Here is an 11,852-nt window from a genome sequence, read left to right as displayed (position 1 = left end):
ACGATACGCAAATTTAGGCTGGGTAGTTATAGATGAGGATCCTGAATCAGAATATGCCAATGTTTCTTAATAATATTTTCCATTTTTTTTGTGTTTAACATGATACTGAGTGATAAAACGAGTAATGGGTGCCTGATTTATTTTCTTAGATTGAGGTAGAGGATCAGATTCGTACATATTACGAGCAGCTTCGACAAGATTTGAGGTATAACCTTTAACAATAAATTTGTCTTTAAGATTGGCACTTAGTAGTTTGTAGTCTTCTAGTCTAGTGCAATTACGTCTAAGTTGATGGAATTGACTTTTGGAGACATTATCAATCCATCTAGGGTGATGGCAACTAGAATAATGAAGGCAAGAATTCACAGCTGTGGGTTTAGTGAAATTCTTAGCACTAATAGTATCATGGTCATGAAATAATTCAAGATCTAAATAGCATATGGACTCAGAATCACTGGCCGAGGTAAAGGTCAAGCCAAAGAAATTGTTATTACAATAGGCCACAAAATTAGTGATAGAGTCAATAGACCCATCCCAAATCATAATGATGTTGTCTATATAACGACCATAGAAGACTACATGTGCCGAAAAAGGATTATTTTATCTATATGGCTGGCCTCCCATAAACCCATAGTAAGGTTGGCATAGCTAGGTGAAAATTTTGCGCCCATAGCTGTACCCTGCTTTTGTAAATAAAACTCATCATCGAACTGAAAGTAGTTATGTTCAAGGCAGAAGCGAGTAGCCAAAAGGATGAATTCTATCTGTTGTGTATTTAAACTAGGGTCTTCTTTAAGAAAATGTGAGACAGGTATACAGCTCCCATCTGATCCGTCCTCTCTTTACAGGTCTAATTACCTTCCTATGCTGTCACATTTAACTTCTCTCTTGGAGTCCTGGAAACCACTCTGCGTTTCCTGGTTAGGACGTGTAGCAGCCGTCAAGATGTCCCTACTCCCAAAACTTTTATACTTATATAGAGTCCTCCCGATTTCTGTCCCCTCCTACTTTCACCGTGTTATCCAATCCAGGGTTTTTAAATATATCTGGGGCCCCATAAAACCCCGAGTTTCTAGATCCGTTCTCCTTCGTAATAAACTTAGTGGAGGCTTGGGGATCCCCAATTTTGCCCGCTATTACCAGGCCGCTCAGCTTTCCCAGATCACACTTTATCACGCTCTATCAGAAACTCCAATATGGGTCAGTTTAGAGGCCGTGGATATTTTCCCTTTGTCAGTGTCTAATCTCCTCTGGTTGCCTCCGTTGGCCCGAGGCCCTATCATAAACCCGGTTACGCGCCACTCACTCAAGCTCTGGGACAGTTTATCTGGACGTTTTCATCTGTTGTCTTCCCATGCCCCGTTACTTTCCTTCCTAGGTCACCCGCTTTTTTTTTTTTTTTTCAAAATTTTTTATTTGTAAAGAAGCGGAGGGGCCGGTCCGAGCCGGACCACAGCATATACATACAGTCCAACAGAGTCATCAGTATCAATACATGAACATAGGGCGATAGTTAGACAACATAACGGTAAGGCGTCTCATTCGGCTCTTATCAGTAACTGGTCTCTGTAGGGTCCCTGCCTTCCGAGGATGGCAACAGGAGCCTAAAAGCCTGGGAACCATATCTATTCCCTCATAGTCTACTCTGGGTAGTCCCGACAGGTGATCTCTGATGTTTTTTTTTTTTTTCCCCTTTTTAGTGGGCGTATCCGTCTATATGTGGACGTGGATCAAGATTAAAGGCCCGGGAGAACCAGCCTCCTCCTCTATTTTCCGAGTTTTCTGTAAGGGAATGGGGTGTAAGCTTAGTGGGGGTGAAGGGGGAGAGATAGGGAGAAGTATAGGGAAAAGAGGGGAGAAGAGAGGGAGGGGGGGGGGGTGCTGCGCAGGCAGGGGTGTCCCAAAGCGCCCTCTACGGGCGTTAGTTACATAGTGGGTTTCTGAGGGTCTGTACATTATTAATGTTTCTCATGTCTCAAGGCTGAGGTCAGTCCTGCTCTCTCAAGGACTGTCCCTCTTCCGAATATTTAAACACATTCCAGATCTGCCAGATTTTGGTATATGCTTCCTGTCTTTGTTGGCCGGATAGGACTAGATCTTCCATGAAGCTGATCTCGTCCACCTTCCTAAGCCAGAGCGCTGTTGTTGGCGGATGGGGGGATTTCCAGTGAAGGGGTACGCACGCCTTTGCCGCGTCCAAGAGATGGCGGATTATCGATTTTTTATATGCTCCGGCTGGTATTTCTGTCGCATGGAGCAAGAAGTACGCTGGGTCATCCGGTACCGTACTCTCTGTAAATTTCTGGACAATGCGGCGCACCCCTTCCCAGAACCCCCTGATCAAGGGGCAGGACCAGAAAACATGCAGAATTGTACCTCTATCTTGTTTGCATCTCCAACAACTGGGGTCGGAGTTGGGGAAGATTTTGTTAAGGAGATCCGGGGTCTTATACCATCTCGTCAGGATCTTATAATTCGTCTCCTGCGTTTTGGAGCAAATAGAGGATTTGTGAGTAAATCTAAGTATGTTTTGCGTTTTGGAGGGAGAGAATTGAACGTTTAAATCCCTCTCCCACCTAGCGAGGGCTGGGATCTGGTGTCCGTCGGGGGGGGTGTTTAGCAAGGAATACATCAAGGATAGTGCATGCGGGAGCGGGCCAGATTCAGTGCAAAGGTCCTCTAAGGTCGTTTGAGTGGTCTGTGTTTCCGCACCGGGGGGTGGGAGGCCACTTAAGAAGTGGTTCAGTTGGTTCGCTCTTAGGAAGTCGAGTCTATACATCCCGAAGGGGTCTGCGAGCTCCACTACCGATTTCCATTTCCCCTGAGCGCTAAAGTGTGATGCCTGGAAGAGCCCAGCCCTGTCAAGGTCCAAAAATACACGGTCTCGGAGTCCCGGGTCAAATTTGGGGTGTCCGACCACCGGGCGGAGGGGGGAGTTTTGGCTGGATAGGGAAAATTGCGTGAACAGTCGTGCACATGTACTGGCCGTGTGTCCTATCAACGGGTGTTTGGTGATTTGCGGGGGCAGGTCCGTCATGCACCATGGGGCCCTGCGGAGTGGAACCCCACACTGCTCCTGCTCCACCTGAACCCATAGTTTGGAGCTACCGTGGCGGCACCAATCGAGGAGCCGTACCAACCGTGCTGCTTGGTAATATGTCCGGACGTCTGGGAGCGCTAGCCCACCATGTATTTTCGGGAGGGAGAGTATTTTCCTCTGTATACGTGGCCTTTTTCCCGCCCACAGGTAGCGAGTGAATGCCGAGTGTAATTGTTTAAAGTAGCTCCCCGGGATTAAAATCGGGAGGGCCTGTATCAGGTATAGGAATTTGGGCAGTACTGTCATTTTGAGAACATTGCAGCGCCCCACCCAGGAGTGGAGGCCCCCTGACCATTGTTGGAGTAGTGTTTGGACTTCTCTCAGAAGGGGGGGAAAGTTTAGCCTATACACCTGGGAGAGGGAGGGGGGTATAAACGTCCCTAGATACTTCAGCGCAGTTTCTGTCCAGCTAAAGTGAAAGTTGTCTTTGAGGTGAGACAGTAGTCCCTGTGGGATTCCCACCCCCATGGCCTCAGACTTGGTGAAATTAATCTTTAAGTTGGATAGCCGACCAAAGATTTCGAATTCTCTCATTAGGTTTGTCAGGGAGATGTCAGGATTGGTGAGGGTGAACAATAAATCGTCCGCGTAGGCGGAGACTTTGTACTGGGTGTCTTTGATTTGTATGCCGGTAATGTCCGGGTTCAAACGCACGTGGCAAAGAAAGGGTTCTAAGGTGAGTGCAAATAGCAGGGGGGATAGGGGGCATCCCTGCCTTGTCCCATTGGTTATGTGGAAAGATTCGGAGGTCACCCCATTGGCTCTTACCTTCGCCGTTGGGTTCCTGTAAATGGCCGAGACCCAGTTCTGCATCCTATCCCCTACCCCTATATGGGACAGCGTCGATCGCATGAACTGCCAGTCGACACGGTCAAATGCCTTCTCGGCGTCAGTCCCTAAAAAGAGAGAGGGCACTCCACTCACGTTCGCCACATGCAGTAAATTGAGAACTTTCGTGGTGTTGTCTCGGGCTTCCCTGGACGGCACGAACCCGACTTGATCTAAATGGATCAGGTGTGGAAGGTGTTGCTGCAACCTACTCGCCAGGATCTTAGTGTACAGTTTAAGGTCTATGTTCAGGAGAGAGATCGGGCGGTAGCTTCCACAATGGGTCGGGTCCTTGCCCTCCTTGGGAATCACCGAGATTTGGGCCTGAAGTGTGGTGGCATGGAACGATCCTCCGGATCCAATTCCATTAAACAATTTCACCATGTGATGGCCTAGGGATGGTAACAGGGTCCGGTAGTAGGCGATGGTTAGTCCATCTGGGCCAGGGGCTTTGCCTGGCTTGGCGGTCTTCAAGGCCTGCTGAAGTTCTGGCAAGGTAATAGGGATCTCCAGGTTCTCCCTTGCCTCCTCTGTCAGGGAAGGCATCAGGGACGCCGATATGTATTCTGCGGCTGCGTCTGGGTCAATCGGGGTTTTGTCTAGGTTATACAAGGAGCTATAAAAGTTCCTGAATTCCTGTGTAATCAGGTGGGGCATGGATCTTTTCTTTCCGTCCTGTGATGTTATACAGGGTATATAGGACGCGAGTCTTTGTGATTTCAGTGAGTTGGCTAGCATCCTGCCGCACTTGTCGCCTGACATGTATGCCTTCTGTCTACAGACTTGTAGCGCCGATTTGGCTTTGAAGCGTAGGTTGTCTGTCACTTGTGAGCGTACGGTTTCTAGGTCGGCGCTCAGTTGTCTGGTAGGGGTCTGTTTATGGGCGGTCTCCAAGTCATGTAATTTATTAAGAAGTGTGGTTAGTTGTGCCAATCTTTCACGCTTCAGACGTGCTCCATGTCTGATAAGTATCCCTCGAACCACCGCTTTGTGAGCTTCCCAGACAACTCCAACAGAGCTCTCTGGGGTGGAGTTGGCCGTGAAGTAGTGGCCCAGTTCCCTAACAACTTCACCCATGACCTCGGAGTCCTGCAGGAGGCCTTCGTTAAGCCTCCATATCGATCTCCGATCTCCTACTGAGTCAGACATGGTATAGGTCAATGTAATCGGGGCATGATCGGACCAAGTGATTGACCCGATTGAGATGTTTTGGATCGCATGGAGCTGTCTGTGGGGTAGTAAGAAGTAATCAATCCGTGAGTAGGATTGGTGTGGTTTGGAAAAGAATGTGTAGTCCCTTTCCCCTGCGTGTATTAAACGCCAAGCGTCCACCAATTGCAGAGAATGGAGGGTTTCGCCTATACGTTTGCGCATGTCGCGGGTCGTGGATGATTTCCCGGAGGATGTATCCTCATGCGGGATCAAGGGAACATTGAGGTCTCCGCCTATTATTAGGTGTCCTTCTGCAAATCTGTGGAATTTCTCCAGCTGTTTCTTTAGGAAGACGTCCTGGTGAACGTTGGGAGTGTATAAGTTTGCGAGGGATACTTTCCTGTCTCCTATCAAACCCTTTATAAATAGAAAGCGGCCATTGTCATCCATCCGGATGTCAAGTAGCTTCCACGGGACTCTGGCAGATATGAGGATGGAGACTCCCCTGGCTTTCGCTTCTGTATACTGTGAATGGTAGGTGGTGGGGAAATATCTATTTTTCAGGAGGGGCAGATTGCTGGCCCTAAAATGAGTCTCCTGCAGAAGCACTATGTCTGCTTTCATGCGACGCATATCTTGTTGTAGCATGCGCCTCTTTTCTGGCGTGTTGAGGCCCTTGGAGTTCAGGGATATTACCCTGAGTGCCTCCATGCCTGCGCAGTCAGGGGCGGGGGGGGGGGGGAAAGGTGTAGACAGGAAAAGATTAGGAGGTAGAGAGAGGTGGGTGGGAGGAGGGGGTGGGGAGGGTAGATAGGTGTAGGAGGATAATGGAGATAGGGGTAGTATCAAAGGGCGTGCACTAGAGTGTGCAGCCAGAGGGGACCTAAAAGGTAGCCAAATAAAAACGGCTAGAACGCTCACCGGGGAATCCCGGGAATCGAGCGCAGTCCTATTTGGGGTAGGGACTAGACAGGGTCAGGAAGCGAGCTCCCGACCCTCTCCACCCAATCCCGGCAAACATCACTAGTGTAACATCAAAGTGCAATTAACACAGCAGTACTCAATATACATCTGGGAACAATTCAAACATTTGGAAGTCAGGCAAAATGGTGAAATAACATATGCAAGCGATTACATAGTAAGGTGTCACACAGTAAGTGCATTCAAACGAGTGCAGTCTGATGAGGCAACAGCAACACTGTGTGACAGGGGTCACCTCAACAAGGGTAGCCTCTCGGAAAGAACCGGATCTAAACCACAATCCCCCTCCTCCCGTCCGCCGGGGGTCCCCCACAGATATCAACACCGGTAGTCCCCTACACCCGCCACCTCATCAGTGATTAGTTCTCGGGATTTAGTGTCCGTCCGGGGATTGTTCCCCAGTTGTAATGATTCTCCCAATCATCAACAGGTAGCTCCCAAACCATGTCTCGGGGAAACCCCCCCCCCATCCGGATCCCTCATATCCGTCCCCCAGGGTATTCCCCTATTCGGCAAGACGCCGTGCTCAACCCCAAAGAGTGGATCCACAGCCGTGGACCCGCCGTATATTCAGATGGTGCCATTAGTAGCGCCGGGGCTTCGGGAGTGCGCATTTAGGCCGCAGCGGCCTGTCCAATGTGCCGGTAGCATCCTGGCTAAGTGTCTCCGGGGGACGGGGTCTGGGCCTGCAGTTCTGAGGGAAATCCTCCCCATGATCAGCTCCATTGTGGGGGACGGGGAGCAAGCATGGTACCAAACATTGTTATGAGGGGGGAGGTATCCGCAACGGCGGTGGGGAACGTCTGTGGGTCAGTTCCGAGGTCTATAGGGTAACGTGGGTATGGAGGTGAGGGGTCCCCCAAACCGGGAGAACGGGCATGACAGAGGACTGGGGCCAGCAAGGCGGGGAGTCAGGAACGTATGGCCCAGGGCCTACTCACGTGGCGCTTCACCTCTGGCCGATTGGCGCCTTCTTCTGCCTCTTTGCTGGCGAGGCTGCAGGGGTTCTCTAAAGGCTGCACCGGAGCGTCCGGTTTGGCGGGGTAGAAGTTGAAGCCAGTCTGGGATTCGAATGGGTTCCGCGGCCATGAATTGGAACAGGGCAGGGAGGTCCGCCGGCGTTTGGAGAGCGAAGGCTCTGGTATCCCTCCGGAATGTGACGGACAGGGGATAGCCCCATCTGTAGGTGTGCCCTGTCTGGCGGGCTAGCTCCAGAAGAGGCCGGAGCAGCGCTCTACGCCGTAGTGTGGCCCTAGAAATGTCCGGCATGATTCTGACTCGCGATCCCTCTACCTCCAGCTCCTCCTGGTCCCACGCGCTCCGCAGGATAGCCTCCCTTGTCACGTAGCGGTGCACTCGGCATATTATATCCCGTGGTCTGTCAGGGTCCGTTGACTTGGGGCCGAGCGCTCTATGTGCTCTGTCCAACTCTATGGTCGCCTCTGGGTCTCCCAGCACCGCTCTGAAAATCTCTGTGGTGCGTGCCCCGACATCTTCCCGGTCTGCAGTTTCTGGCACCCCCCGGAGCCGCAAATTGTTGCGGCGGCTCCGGTCCTCGACATCCTCCAAATGAAGCTGTAGGGAGACAGCCGTCTCCCGATGCTGGTCCCGGGAGTTCTCGAGAGCCGCGACCCGTGCCTCCAGCGAGGACACCGATTCCTCCCCTGCTGACACTCGGTCTGCGAGACCGGATACTTCCCCTCTCACCTCTTGGATGTCTCGCCTGTGGGTCTCTTCGAGGCGTAGGATTAAGGCCTCAATGTCATTCCTGGTGGGTAGGGCTTGTAGAATCGCCCTGATGTCTTGATCTAGGTCACCCATCTCCGGGACTTGTGGGGAAGGCATCAACACCCGCGAGGTGTCCGGGGACTGAGTCTTGCCTAGAGGGGCTGCAGGCTGTTCTGTGTCCGGAGCTTGGGTCTCCTCTCCAGGTCCACGTGCAGGGCCTCGTGGCGTCGGCGGGTCTCCTGCGGGGGAAAGCTCCTGAACGAGCCTGAAGTACTTTTGAATTTCGCCCGCAAACTTGCCAGCTGGGTTCCCCCGCGTAGACGCCCTGGTTTTGTACTTTTTGGCTGAGTACATGCCGGTGTAAAGCTCGGTTTTTGCCAAGAATTGGGGGATCAGGCCAGGAGCTCTAAAGAAACGCTGCTTCACGCATCCATGTCCACGTCACCCGCTTTTTTATCCTGCCTACGCGGAGCCGGAGTCCTTCCGGCTCTGGCGTCAGGCAGGGTTATACCGGATAGGAGATCTTCTCACGGACACTACTCTCAAATCCTTTCCAGACTTACAGACCCAGGCCAAACTTCCTTCCGGGGAATGTTTTCGTTACCTTCAGATAACTCATTTCGTACGTTCAGTAATTGGTGATTGCTCCTCCCTGGACAGCATGTCCTTTTATGAAAATATTTGTAAGTCAGACCCCCATGCCCCTGGTGTTATTTCTCGAATTTACAGTCACCTTACCACTTCTTCGAATGATCTCCCCCTGTATGCTGCACAGTGGTCTAAGGACCTTCAGATTACACTGGATAGGGAGGACTGGACCGAAATTTGGACCCGCACGAAATCCTCTTCCCAGAATATTGTGGCCCTTGAGGCCAACTACAAGGTCCTCATGCGGTGGTACTTGGTCCCCGCAAGGATCTCAAAATTTTTGCCAAATTACCCGCCCATTTGCTTCCGGGGATGCGGAGGGAGGGGAACACATGAACATATTTGGTGGTCATGCCCGGTAGTGCAACGGTTTTGGGTATTAATATTCCGTATGGCCTCCACCCTCTTAAATGACGAACTCCATCCTGATCCACCCCTAGCTCTCTTAAATCATGTGCAACAGGACTACACCAGAGCCCAAATTAGACTTTTATTACAATTGACCACTGCTGCTAAACAATCTATTGCCAGGGCCTGGAAGACCCCAAATATACACATGGCGGAAGTTAAAAACAGGGTGACCCAAGCTATGATACATAGTAAAATAGAGGCTACAATTTTAGATCGAATGGCCCAACACGACAAAACCTGGACCCCCTGGGTGGAACACTTTCTTCCTCCAGACTTTGACACTGCTTTGCTGGTGACGTAGTCACCCGGGAAACGAGAGGAGCTGTAACAGTAAAACTAAAACATATCCAGGAACCATGACCTATTACACGACATCCTTCCGGGGCCCGTGCGGCCCGGCCGACTCCTTTCCTTTATCCTTTTCTATCTTTACTTATTCTCCCTTTTCTCCTCCTTTTCCCATCTGTTTCTTTTCTCTCTCTTCTTTCCCCTTCTCTTTTTACATTTTGTTTTGTCTGAAATGCCCTGAGTAAATCCGTTCTGGCACACCAACAGACTAGTGCCTGGATTTATTTTACGGCCTTTCCCTGGTTTGACTACTGAGTACTCTTCCTACATGTATGATTGATAACAGATTGACACTCTTACCCTTTCCAATGTTCTCTTTATACGTTTTCTGGGGTTGGACCTATGGTCTACTTATTTTGCTTTGATGTATCTAACGTTCCATGTTCTGACTGTTTGCTGTTCATGGCTTGTATACTATACTCTTGTTAATATGGTTTTACTTGCCCCACTAAGTCTGTACCATGATATTCTTCTTGATATGACAATCTGAAAATACCTGTTTTGTACTCTGTGTGTGAATACTCAATAAAAAATTTGAAAAGAAGAAAATGTGAGACAGCCTCAAGTCCCACAGAGTGTGGTATCGAAGTGTAGAGAGAACAAACATCAAGAGATTACCAATGATAAGAGGGTTCCCAGGAGTACGGTGACAATAACTCAATTAAGTGGGTACCATCACGAATGTAAGATGGGAGGGCTTGGGCTAGTGGTTGTAAAAAATGGTCAATGTAAAGAGAGAAACTGGTAGTGATACTGTCCATGGAAGCAACAATAGGACGACCAGGTGGATTATTAATATCTTTATGTATTTTGGGCAAATGGTATAGATAGGGAACTTGGAAAAAAGCTTTTTGAAAAAACGCGGCCTCCAACTTACTCAACGTGCAATCGCCAAGGGCTTGTTGAACAATGTCAGATGACTCTACGGTAAATTTTGGTAAGGGATCATATTTAAGTTTCTCATAAGTGTCTTTGTCAGAAAGCAATCGTCTAGCCTCTAACATGTAGTCAACCTTGTCTTGTATTACTATCCCCCCTCCCTTGTCTGCAGGTCTAATAATGATGTCTGGATTAGTACTAAGTGATTTCAACGCTAGATGTTCCAAGGGTTTGAGGTTACTACGAAATCGAGTAGCCTTATGCCCCATACAGACGATCGTTTTTTGTGATGAAAAAAAATGACGTTTTTGAAAACGTCATTTAAAATGATAGTGTGTGGGGAAAATGTCGTTTTATGTCTTCAGAAAAACGACCAAAAAAAAATTCGAACATGCTCGAATTTTTTGTGTCGTTTTTCAAAATGTCATTTTTTGTGTCAATGAAAATGATAGTGTGTGGGCAAAACGACGTTTTTAAACCCGCACATGCCCAGAAGCAAGTTTTGAGACGGGAGGTAAAACTACCATTCATAATGGAGTAAGCACATTCATCACGCTTTAACAGACAAAAAAGCACGAATCATCTTTTACTAACAAGTAACCAGCTAAAAGCAGCCTCAAGGCGAATAGAACTTCCCCTTTAGAGTGCCGTCACTTTGTTCATCATTTTTCAAAACGATGGTGTGTATGCTACATCGTTTTTGAAAATGAAGTTTCAAAAATGTCGTTTTTTTTCATCACTTCAAACGTCATTTTTTTTTCATCACAAAAAACGACCGTCTGTATGGGGCATTAGAGGAGTCCGACTTGAATTTGAGAATCCATTTCTGAGTACAAAACTCAGCTATGCCTTCCCACTCTATACAAGCATCAGGGTCCAAAAAAGTGCATCCCTTGAGGACCCGGAGTCCCCTGGGTGAAATTTTAGATGAAAAATATTGTTTGAGAAAGAAGCAATCCCACCATTGTTGGTTGGCTGAAATAGTAAGATCTTCTATACGTCTCATTGTAGTACATGTATCTTTGTATTTAGTGTCAGACCACGTTCTGGAATGAACAAGGGGGCTAAAAAAATTGGTGGGAAATAGTGTGTAAAGTTCATCCAGGAGATCGAATTTATGTTGCTCTATCAACTCTATAATATCCATGTTAAAGAGAAGTGAGAACAATATGAATGGTATATTAATTAATTGATAAATTAATCGATCAAAAAAGAAGAGGGGGGAAAAAAGGAATAGTGTGCGCTATATTTTATAAGCGAGAAGGAGACCAAATCACTGCCTATCTAGCATAGGGAAGTATACATATATATCACATATACACATGTGTATGAAGACAACAATGACAGCGGACCAAAAAATTGAGGGTAACAAGAGAATGATAAGTGACAGAATAATAAACAAATAGTATGGCTATGCACTAATAAATCTGCAGCACATCAGAAGCTTCAAGGAGATCAATGTAGAAATGGACATGGACATGGACCTTATGATACGCTATTTATCCTAATTGCTGATCATGCTCTTTTAATCATGCGCCATCCACCAATTTTTCTACGATGATGGATATGCCTTGAACTTGCAAGGGTGCCATGGCTTCCGCCAGAATCTTTGTGAAGATTCTGGGTGAAGAGGAAAGGCCGAAGGGTAAGGCTCGGAATTGTAGGCGCATGGTTTTGTTTTTTGTTTCTATTGCTAACCTTAGGAATTTTTGACAATTTTTTGTGTATTGGGACGTGTAGGTATGCGTCCTTTAAGTCTAGGGAAACTAGAAAACAG

The sequence above is a fragment of the Rana temporaria genome, chromosome 1 (genome assembly GCF_905171775.1).
Source record: "Rana temporaria chromosome 1, aRanTem1.1, whole genome shotgun sequence".
Classification (NCBI taxonomy): domain Eukaryota; kingdom Metazoa; phylum Chordata; class Amphibia; order Anura; family Ranidae; genus Rana; species Rana temporaria.
Note: the sequence above shows the minus strand (reverse complement) of the source record.